The sequence below is a fragment of the Rattus norvegicus genome, chromosome 6, assembly GCF_021556685.1.
Source record: "Rattus norvegicus strain SHRSP/BbbUtx chromosome 6, alternate assembly SHRSP_T2T, whole genome shotgun sequence".
NCBI lineage: Eukaryota > Metazoa > Chordata > Mammalia > Rodentia > Muridae > Rattus > Rattus norvegicus.
The window spans coordinates 100,738,110-100,749,038 of record NC_141539.1 but is presented as its reverse complement, the minus strand read 5'-3'; the positions used below and the strand labels follow the sequence as shown (position 1 = coordinate 100,749,038).

General features: G+C 43.7%; 1 long non-coding RNA gene and 1 pseudogene across 1 annotated transcript; both read left to right on the top strand.

The window, feature by feature from the left end:
- The first annotated feature begins 356 nt into the window (after nucleotides 1-356).
- LOC148005320 (uncharacterized) lies at nucleotides 357-9,591 on the top strand. The gene is made up of 2 exons (XR_015623128.1): nucleotides 357-544; nucleotides 8,256-9,591. It is a non-coding gene; the product is annotated as an uncharacterized LOC148005320 (long non-coding RNA).
- On the top strand, nucleotides 6,446-6,794 carry LOC148005321 (cytochrome c oxidase subunit 7B, mitochondrial pseudogene; annotated as a pseudogene).
- Nucleotides 9,592-10,929: the final 1,338 nt, after the last annotated feature.

Here is a 10,929-nt window from a genome sequence, read left to right as displayed (position 1 = left end):
ACACTGAACACATTCTTAAGAGCCACATTTTCCCTTAAATTTATGATTCATTATATTTTGAAACAGGATCTCGTGTATCCCAGGCGGACCTGGAGCTCCTGCTCCTCCTTCCCAAGCAGGGGAACCACAGGCCACGCCCCCACGCCTGATTTTGCTCCGCTTTTAAGCCTGCTGGAATTCTACAACTCTGTAGGAACATGCAGAGGAAAAATTCAAAGACAAATAAGAGATATTCAAAATATGTTTAAGGAAGTAAACATTTAATCTCATAGTTCACCTTCAGTTGGCCTTCCCCTGCCTCCTCCAAATAGAGAATTCTGCATCTAGCAGCGTTGAGCTGAGAGCGGTGTCACGTGGTCTGTGAGTCTTGTGACTTGTCTTATGCAGAGCTTCGTGGTGCTGTGGCTTACACCCGCGACAGCCTGAAGAACCAGAGCTGTGTCCCTCACCATTTCAGTCCTGCTGCATCCTGCACAGATGTTTAGAAAGCTGACTCCTGCTCATAGCCAGGGACAAACACGAGAGCAAATCTGATTTTCTTAAGGTACCTCTACAGTTTTCTTAAGAAAACGATTTTAAGTCTTGTATAGCTTTGGCATCCTCTTCGTTTGTTTACTTGTTTACTTTGAGGCAAGGTCTCTAAGCCCTGGCTATCTTGGAACTCACTATGTAGACCAGGCTGGCTTGACGTCACAGAGTGATCTCTGCCTGTCCCTGCATCCCGAGTGCTGGGATTAAAGGCATGTACCACCATGCCTAGCCTTTGCCGTTTTTAAAAACGTGTACCAGTGGTTTGTCTGTGCACTTGGGTGTGCCTAGTGCCTATGGAGGCCAGAAGGTGTCAGGTCTCCTATTGGAGTTACAGGTGGTTGCGAGCTGGGGTGCTGGGAACCGCACTGGAGTCTTCAGCCAAAACAGCAAGTGCTCTTAGCTACTGAGTCCTCTTTCTAGCCACAACTGGTTAATTACTTTTTTTTTTCTTTTTTTCGGAGCTGGGGACCGAACCCAGGGCCTTGCGCTTGCTAGGCAAGCGCTCTACCCCTGAGCTAAATCCCCAACCCCGGTTAATTACTTTTTTTTGTTGTTGTTGTTTATTTCATGTATATGAGTACACTATTCAGACACATTGGAAGAGGGCATCGGATCCCATTACAGATGGTTGTGAGCCACCATGTGGTTGCTGGGAATTGAACTCAGGACCTCTGGAAGAGCAATCAGTGCTCTTAACCACTGAGCCATCTCTCCAGCCCGGTTAATTACTTTTTAAATTTAGTATATTTCTTAGATAATTGTGACTGCCCCTGCTTGCAATCCCTGTAACCAGGAAGTGGAGGCAGAATAAGGAACTTGAGTCTTGAATATATAACCAATGGGAAACCAGTCTGATTGGATGCATAAGGCCCTGGGCTTCAATTCTAATATTTAAAAAAATGAACCAAAAATAAACAATTCATTATCTTTCCTATGATGTCACCTTCACGGGGTGTAAAGGTACTTGTTCATTTATTTCTGCCATCTCTGGGATATAACAGACATTCAATGGATATATTGCGTTCAATGGATTGATTGTGCAGTCATTTGATAAGTAAATGCATTTGCATGCAGACATGCACATGTTAGTAGGGGACATTTGTAGCATTCTGCAGATTCGATAAAAGTTTTAAATTGCTTTTTAGCATTTTATTCTTTGCTTTGTTGGAGGTTTTTGTTTGTTTTTGTCTTGTCTTACTTTTCAAGAAAGGCTTTCTTTGTGTAGTCCCGGCTGTACTGTAGACCAGGCTGGCCTGGAATTTAGAGATTCTCCTGCCTGTGCCTCCTGGGTTCTGGGATTAAAGGTGTGCACCACCAGGCCTGGCTGAAAATATACATGTGACATGGATTCCTAAAACTCGTTTTCACTTTCTTGAGGTGGTGGGCAGTTGTAGAGTAAAGAAGCATTTTAGGGATCTTTGGGGTCTTAGAGCAGCGTATAAGACCTTTCAAGTATTAGCAGGTAGCCATGTGTAATATCTTGCCTGTTTATCCATAGATACATGATCCCCTGTAGCCCAGGCTGGCCTGGAACTCACCCTATTTAGTTCAGGATGATCTTGAACTCAAATCTGCCTCTGTCTCCAAAGGGCTGGGATTATAGGCAGGGCAGAAGACATCACACTGGGTGTGCCTTAGAATATTGATTAGAAAATATCCAGTCAGGCCAGTTTAGCTGTAATTTGAAGGCATTGAGAACTCTCATTTGCTGGACATTCAAAATTCTTTTTCTGTTTGGTTTTTTTAATCTGTAATAAGCGAAAATACGCATTTCAAGTATTCTTTGCTAAGATAATTTTTTTGTATCAATCTTGGGTTTTGGTGACACGCTATGACTGCTGTTACTGCAGTTGTTTGGAAGAGGAGCCCAGAGGAGTAAGGGGAAGCTCTGACTCACTGCCTTCCAAATGTTCCTAGAGGCTCAGGGAGCAAACTCAAAGGCACACCCACAACCCTACCCAGGATGATGAGGAATCTCATCACAGGGCTAAGGATCTTTGCCTCCAGCTCTGAAAGTCCTTGTGCTCTGCAAAGAAAGGCTCCTCTAGGGTTTGCAGACTTGCCCTGGGAAGGAAGTTAAAGTTTATTTTTTATGATGCTACACGTAAAAGACCACAGGACTTCCTGCAAGTGTTGAAATAAAAACCAGCCACACATCTGGTTCGTCTGGACTTCTGGAGACTCCCTGCTTTACCGCCTTTACAGAGTCTGACCAGTGAGCTCTCAGCAACCCCTCATCTCTACCTACAGTGCTGGAGTTAGAGGCACTGGTGGCCATGCTTAGCTTCTTACGCAGGTGCTGGGAATTCAAATCCAGGTCTCCATGCTTGCAGAGTAGGTACGATTTTTTCCACTGAGCCATATCTTTAGCTCCAAAACAGCTGCTGTAATAACTACACAATATGATGTGTTGATGTTGCGCGCCCAATGTCCCGCCAGCAAGAACGACGCGCCGCAACAGGATTCTTCTGCGAGCAAGCCTTTACTGTGTTACAGCTCTTCTTAGTGTTACAGCTCTTCTCAGTGTTACAGCTCTTCTCAGTGTTACAGCTCTTCTCAGTGTTACAGCTCTTCTCAGTGTTACAGCTCTTCTGAACAGGGACCCCGAGCAGCAAAATCGCTTGGCTTATATAGACAACAGTATGCTAATTATCTCTTAGGGATTGGTGGGGCTTGGATCACCCCACTACTTGTCCTCCAGGGATTGGCGGAGAATGAATCACCTCATTAGCATATTAACGGTCAACTAACATCTGGTGAATAAACCACACATGTGCAGTACCGCTGTTCACCACTAGAGGGAGCCCTAGCAAGGGGACAAGCCTGCACATGCGCAGTAAGTCGTTTATATCCAGACAAGGCTGGATGTCGGCGCCATCTTTGTTTCGCCGCGCCGCTCTCTACATGTTGAGCTAGAAAAATAGCTTGGTTGGTATAGTGCTTTCAATGAACGCACAAGGACCTGCCTAGGTTAGAGCCCCAAAATCCACGCAAAAAATGCATATTGTGACATAAATGAGTAATCTGTCAGTGAGAAGGCAGAGACAAGCAGATAGATCCCCGTGACTTGACAGTCGGCTACCCTGGCCTACTTGGCTTAGTTCCTCCAAGGCAGAGACCCAATCTCAGAAAACAAGGTGAATGACACCTGAAGTACATTGACCTCTCCCTCCCACATGTGCACACCTCACACATACACGTGTGTGTGTGTGTGTGTGTGTGTGTGTGTGTGTGTGTGTGTCCCAAAGTATCTTCATACACTGAATCAGCCTTCCTTGAACATACCTTTCATCTCTTACGTTTGCTGGCATAAGGCAGTTCACAAAGTTTTCTAGGTGTTTGACAAAACAACACTGTAGCAGTTTAATCACCAGTTGTTATTAATTTACTTTCTCCCTAGGCAGCTGCAGATAACCTTGAACTTCTGAGTCTTGTTTCTGCTATGACGGGGTTATAAACGTCTGTTTCTACACCATCATGCCCTAGCTCTGTGGTACTGGAAATCAAACTGAAAGCCTCGCCCACATGCCGACTCATAACCCTCGGTAAAGTCCAGATCTAGGGAATCTGAGGCCTTCTCTCGTTCTTGCAGGCACCAGGCATGTACACGATGCTTTTACAGACAGACAGACAGACAGACAAAATGCTTATACACAGCAGATAAACATAAGTCACAAAAATATCACAGAGCAGTTACAAAGGGATTTTTATATATTGGTTTTCTAAATGCATTAAATGAGCAAAGTTTTATGTCCTCTCCTTTTCTTTTTTCTTTTATCATTTTTCTTTCCTTTTGGATCTTCTTGAGACAGGGTCTCACTGTCTAGCCCTGGCTGTCTTGGAACTCACTCTGTAGATCAGGCAAGCCTCAAACTTACAGAAATCTGTCTGCCTTTGCCTCCAAGTGCTGGGATTAAAACCATGTATTATCATGCCCAGCCAAAATTTTATACATATTTTTATTTTATATGTATAAATGTTTGAGTGTTTTGCCTGCATGCATATATATGCGTTATGTGTGCTTGGTGCCTGAAGAGGCCAAAAGAGAGAGTGTGTCAGATGCCTAGGAACTGGAGTTACAGATGGTTGTTAGCCAGCATGCAGGTATAGGAACGGAACCCAGGTCATCATTCCAGCCCAAACAGGTGAAGCAAGAAGTTTGACTCCAGGCTGGAGAGATGGCTCAGCAGTTAAGAGCACTGACTGCTCTTCCAGCAGACCTGAGTTCAAATCCCAACAACCACATGGTGGCTCACAACTATCTGTAATGAGATCTGATGCCCTTTTCTGGTGTCTGAAGACCGCTATAGTGTACTTATATATAATAAATAAATCTTTAAATGAAAACCCCTATCAAAACCTATATAGCCAATACAAATCTTTGTTAATTAAAGGAGACTTACAACTCAATGTAGGTTACTTTTGTGCAAACTGTATGTCATAGTGTTCTGTTGCTGTGAAGAGACGCCATGATCACAACTCTTAAAAAGGAAAACATTTAATTGGGGCTGGCTTACAGTTTCAGAGGTTTAGTCCATTATCAGCAAGGTGGGAAAATGGTGGCACACAGGCAGACATGGGACTGGAGAAGGAGTTGAGGATTCTACAGTGGATCCAAAGGCAACAGGGAAAGCAAAACATTGGTCCTGGCATGGACTTTCAAAACCTCAAAGCTCACACCCAGTGACACACTGTCCAACAAAGCCACACCTAGCCCAACAAGGCTACATCTGATAATCACTTCAAATAGTGCCAGCCACTCCCTACGCATTCAAACACATGAGCCTATGCAGGCCACTCTTACTCGAACCACCACACTGCATTCTCACTAAGATTTTTTTGTAGGATGCCTTTTTTGTTCTTGTTCCTCTAAAATAGTAGTTCTTAAAGTCAGGACCCCTTTGAAACCTGAATGACCCTTTGACAGGGGTCGTTTATCAGAAAGCCTACCTATCAGATATTCACATTATAATTCATAACAGCAAAATTGCAGTTACAGTGTAGCAATGGAAACAATTTTATGGTTGGGGGTCACCACAGCATAAGTAGCTGCATTAAAGGGTCACAACATTAGGAAGGTTGAGAAGCACTGTGCTAAAATATCTGCTTCAGAGATAATTTCTTTTTTTTTTTTTAAAGATTTTATTTTACTGTATATGAGTACACTGTAGCTGCCTTCAGACACACCAGAAGAGGGCATCAGATCTTATTACGGATGGTTGTGAGCCACCATGTGGTTGCTGGGATTTGAACTCAGGACCTCAGGAAGAGCAGTCGGTGCTCTTAACCGCTGAGCCATCTCTCCAGCCCCAGAGATAATTTCTAATTAATGGATTCAAAGCACTCTGTGTACTATGACATACACCCAACAGACACCTTTTTAATAGCTTTTAAGAAGGTAAGACAGGGCCGGGTGGTGGTGGTGCACGCCTTCAATCCCAGCACTTGGAAGCAGAGGCAGATGTATTTCTGAATTTGAGGCCAGCCTAGTGTACATAACAAGTTCCAGGATAGTCAGGGCTACCCAGAGAAACCCTGTCTATCTCAGAAAAACCAAAAGGAACCAAAGGAAGAAGGTGAGACTGTACGGGTTTATTAGGCTTTTGAAGATATAGTTAAATTTAATCTACATTGATGAGAGAGAGAAGTGAATCTTGGTAAGCCTTTGTGATAAATCACTTTTGTTGTCCCTGCTGTAAAGCAGCAGCAGGATCTCCCTCCCTCCTTCCTTTCTTTCAGAGTAGACATTTGAGAGCCCAAAGCCATTTGATCCCTAGGAAACCTGGGTTAGGCCAGGCTTAGTTAAAGATCATGAATAACCATTTAAAAAAAAAAAAAAGAGGTATAAGGGGGAGGGGAGCTAGAGAGATGGCTCAGTGGTTAAAGCAGCAGCTGTTCTTTCAGAGCTTCCAAGGGTAGCTGGGGTAAATTTGTACCAAGGCAGCAGCTGTAGTCACCACGATTCCATCTTCGTCTCCGAGATGTTGCCCTTGGCCAAAAATACACTAAGCTTTCTCCAAGTCTGAAGTATTCGGCAAGTGGTGACAAGGCAGAGCCATCAGAAGAGGACACCTAATTTCCAGGACAAATATGGAAATGCGATGTTAGGAGGTGGAGGCATCTTCTATATTTCTACATGGACATATACAGCCACACAAACTGGAATAGAATGGAATCTGTCCCCCATTGGCAGAGTCACCCCAAAGGAATGGAGAGATCAGTAGTCATGCCAGCTGGTAAAATAATCAAGGAATTGTTTCTAAACAATAAATGAATGCCAAGTCAAAGAATCAGGTACTCATTAAAGTATGGCAGATTGAAGAAAAAAATAAAGAAATTGCCTTTGAAACCTTCAACAACAACAAAAAAGGAGATAGGGAGAGAGTGGGCAGCCTTGTCTAGTCCCTGATTTTAGTGGGACTGCTTCAAGTTGCTCTCCATTTAGTTTGATGTTGGCTACTGGTTTGCTGTATATGGCTTTTACTGTGTTTAGGTAAGGGCCTGGAATTTCTGTTCTTTCCAGGACTTTTATCAGGAAGGGGTGTTGAAATTTGTCAAATGTTTTCTGAGCATCTAATGAGATGATCTTGTGGGTTTTTTCTTGAGTTCACTTACATAGTGCATTATGTTGATGGATTTCCGTATACTGAACCATCCCTGCAACCCTGAGAGGAAGCCTGCTTGATCGTGATGGATGATCTTGGATTCTGTTTGAGAGAATTTTATTGAGTATTTTTGCATTGATATTCATAAGTGAAATTTGGTCTGAAGTCCTCTTTGTTTGTTGGGTCTTTGTGTGGTTTAGGTATGAGCATAAGAACACACATGGTGTGCACTCATTGATAAGTGGATATTAGCCCAATAGCTCCAAATACCCAAGATACAATTTACAGACCACATGAAGCTCAAGAAGAAGGAACACCAAAGTGTGGATGCTTCAGGATGTCATAGAAGGGGAAATAAAGTACTCACAGGAGGAAATACAGAGACAAAGTGTGGCGCAGAGACTGAAGGATAGGCCATCCAGAGACTGCCCCACCTGGGGACCCATCCCATATGCAGACACCAAACCCAGACAGTATTGCAGATGCCAAGAAGTACAGACTGCCAGGGGCCTGATATAGCTGTCTCCTGAGAGGCTCTGCCAGAGCCTGACAAATACAGAGGCAGATGCTCACAGAGGCAGATGCTCACAGAGGCAGATGCTTGCAGCCAACCATGCTGGACAATGGTGGCAGATGCTTTTCATCCCAGCACGTGGGAGGCAGAGGCAGGTGAGTCTCTGTGCATTAGAGACCAATTTGGTTTACATAGTGAGTTCCAGATCAGTCAGAGCTATATATATATAGTAAGCTATATATATAGTAGAGAGGACCTGTCTCAAAACAAGCAATCATAAATGAAATAAAATATCTTTTAAATTTTTTAATGAAAAAAAAAATGAACCTGGGGCTGTCGAGATGACTCATTGTGGTATAGGTACTTACCGTGCAAGGGCAGCGGCCTGAGTGCTGCTCATGGAACTCACAATAATGGTGGAAGGAGAGAGCTGGCTCTAAAGTTGTCCTTTGACTTGCATGTATGAGGCCTATGTACTGTCCCCTACCTTCTGAGAGCCCTCTCAAAAAAAATGTACAATCAAGTTTATTTTAATTATTGAACTTGAAATATTTGACTTTGGAAAAGTTTTGGGGCCTAAGTCAGGATATTTATTTCTGTTACAGAATGAAGCCACACTAATTAGTAAACTAACAGTGTGAAATTGGACTTCTGTTCTGCTGCTGAGTTGAAGACGCCAACCAAATCTCACAGGCTCAAGGGCTGAGCAGAGGGGAGGGCCGTTCATCCAGGTCTGAAATAAGTTAATAACAGGAGGATGACTTGTTAATTATTAACTCCGAGGTCAAGTGCTAACAGCCCAAAGTATTCTTTCAAGCTTGGGAATTAACCTTTGCTGCCAGGCACCCAGTTCTTCCTGCTCAGAGAGCGTAGGCCACGCTGTGATGGCACCTTCCCGGTGCAAGGACTGTCCGGTGTATGGTTGGCACATTAACCAGAAGTGTCTTAGTTAGGCTTTTATTGCTGTGAGGAGATATCATGACCAAGGCAACTTTTATAAAGGATAATATTTAATTGGGGCTGGGCTCATAGTTCAGTTATTTAGTCTATTATTGTCATAGCAGGAAGCATGGCAGCATCCAGGCAGACACAGTGCTTGATCTGAAGGCAGCTTGGAGAAGACTGTCTCCATACTGGGGGGAGCTTGAGCACTAGGAGTCCTCAAAGCCTGCCTGCACAATGACCACACCTCCTAATAGTAGCACTTTCCACGGGCCAAGCATATTCAAACCACCACCACACCAAGATATCGTCGTCGTCGTCGTCGTCATCATCATCATCATCATCATCATCATCATTATTTTGGTTTTTTGAGACAGAGTTTCTCTCTGTAGCCCTGGCTGTCTTGGAATTTGGTCTGTAGACAAGGCTAGCCTTGCACTCAGAGATCCACCTGCATCTGCTATTGAGCGCTGGGACTGAAGACATGCGACATTACTACCAGCTCCAAGGTCTCATCAAATAAGTATTTCTCCAATAAGAGAAACTTAATAGAAACTCTTTCGAGAGATGCTGGCAAGCCTTAAAAAAGATTCCATTCTTTTTCTATAGATGGTATTTCTAGACTAAAAATCTCAGCCTCGGTGTCCTTGACAGAACAAAAAGAACATTTTCACTTTGAAATGTCAGCAATGCGTGCAAGTGGAGGAGAACCATGGTTACTTTTCTCAAAGAACAAACTTCTGAAAGCCAAGTATCATGGCATCCTTGCAAGCCCAGCACTCGAGATGCCTGAGGCAAGAGGCCTATGATATGTTTGGGCTATAGCATGGCTTCCAAGCCACCCTGAGGTAGAGTAAGACCCTGTCTCAGAAAACAACGACGATGGCATGGAGACAAACCTGCTTTCCTTACCCACCACCAACACTGGTTGTATTAAAGGATTAAAAACTCTCTCATTTCTTTTTAACTTTAAATAAAAATGCCTCAGGCTAAAAACTACTTTATTGCCAAAACTTAACCTTTGATTTGCTCTGCATGTCTGTGTTTATATTAATTTTTAAAAAATTTACTTCAGAAATTCTATGATTATTTACATGCACAGGTGCACGTGCACTTACTTGTGTGCATGTGGAGACCAGAGGTCAACCTTAGGTCTGTCTTGCCACTTTTCTACCTCAGTTTTTGAGCCGGGGTTGGGGGTGGGGATGGGGGTGAGGATGGGGGTGAGGATGGGGGTGAGGGTGGGGGGTCTCTCTCTGAACCAGGCACTCACTGCTTGGCGAGGCTGGCTGACTGTTGAACTTCAGGCAGTCACTGTTTCCGTCTGCGCGTGCCAGGATTACGGAGGTGCTGCCATGCCCAGTTTTACGTGAGTGCTGGATCCAAACTCAGACCCTCAGACCTGCGTGGCAGGCCCTTCACTGCCTGACCTAGCTGCCTGCCCCATTCATTTCTTTCTTACGATTACTTTGTCTAGCTTCTTCATTTTACCGTCCCTTTCTATATGACATATATTATATGATATTATTCTAAAGGACTATTTTCCTTGTTCTGGTGTTAAGACAGTGTTTTATGTATCTCCGATTAGCTAACAGTCGCTGGGGGATGGCCTTGTGCTGGGGTTACAGCTGTGTGCCTTCGTGACCAGTTTGTGGAGTATTAGGAAGTAAACCCAGGGCCTTGGGCATGTTAAGGCTCTACCTACTGAGCTACATCTCCAGTCTTTTTTTTTTTTTTAACCAAATCTCACTATGTAGCCAGAGCTGTTTTGGAATTTATTATGAAAGCTTCTGCCAGCATACCTAACTTTGCTTCTTTTCTTCCTTCCTTTTGGTGTTTTTTTTTTTTTTTTTCTTTTACAAAGTCTGACGTAGTCCAGCCGGGCCATGAACTTTGTATGTAACCAAGGTTGGTCTCGACCCCTCCCAATTGCTGGGATTATAGGTATGTGTTACCACAACAGGCTAAGGGACTGTTATATACGTCAATAGCAACAAACAGGAAGACAGATACATATAAACCTCCATGAAATTAGTTCCAGACGTATTTCTAAGAAAAACCAAAGGGGAAAACCACCCCATTTTGTTCTCCAACCTGCTGTGTATCTCCACATCTCTGTAAGTATTCGTTGTTCATTCTATAATTTGTATGTGCATAGAAATACCATAGAGCATTTCTGGACAGCTATCTGAAAGACTGGCCCATGGGAGTACGTTTGTGAAGAGGAATGGAGGGTTGCTGGGAGGGAACTCAATGGTTTCCCATCCTCTTTTGAGATAAGGTCTCTTGCAGCCCAGGGTGGCCTCAAACTCACCAAAGCCTGGAGAATGACCTTGA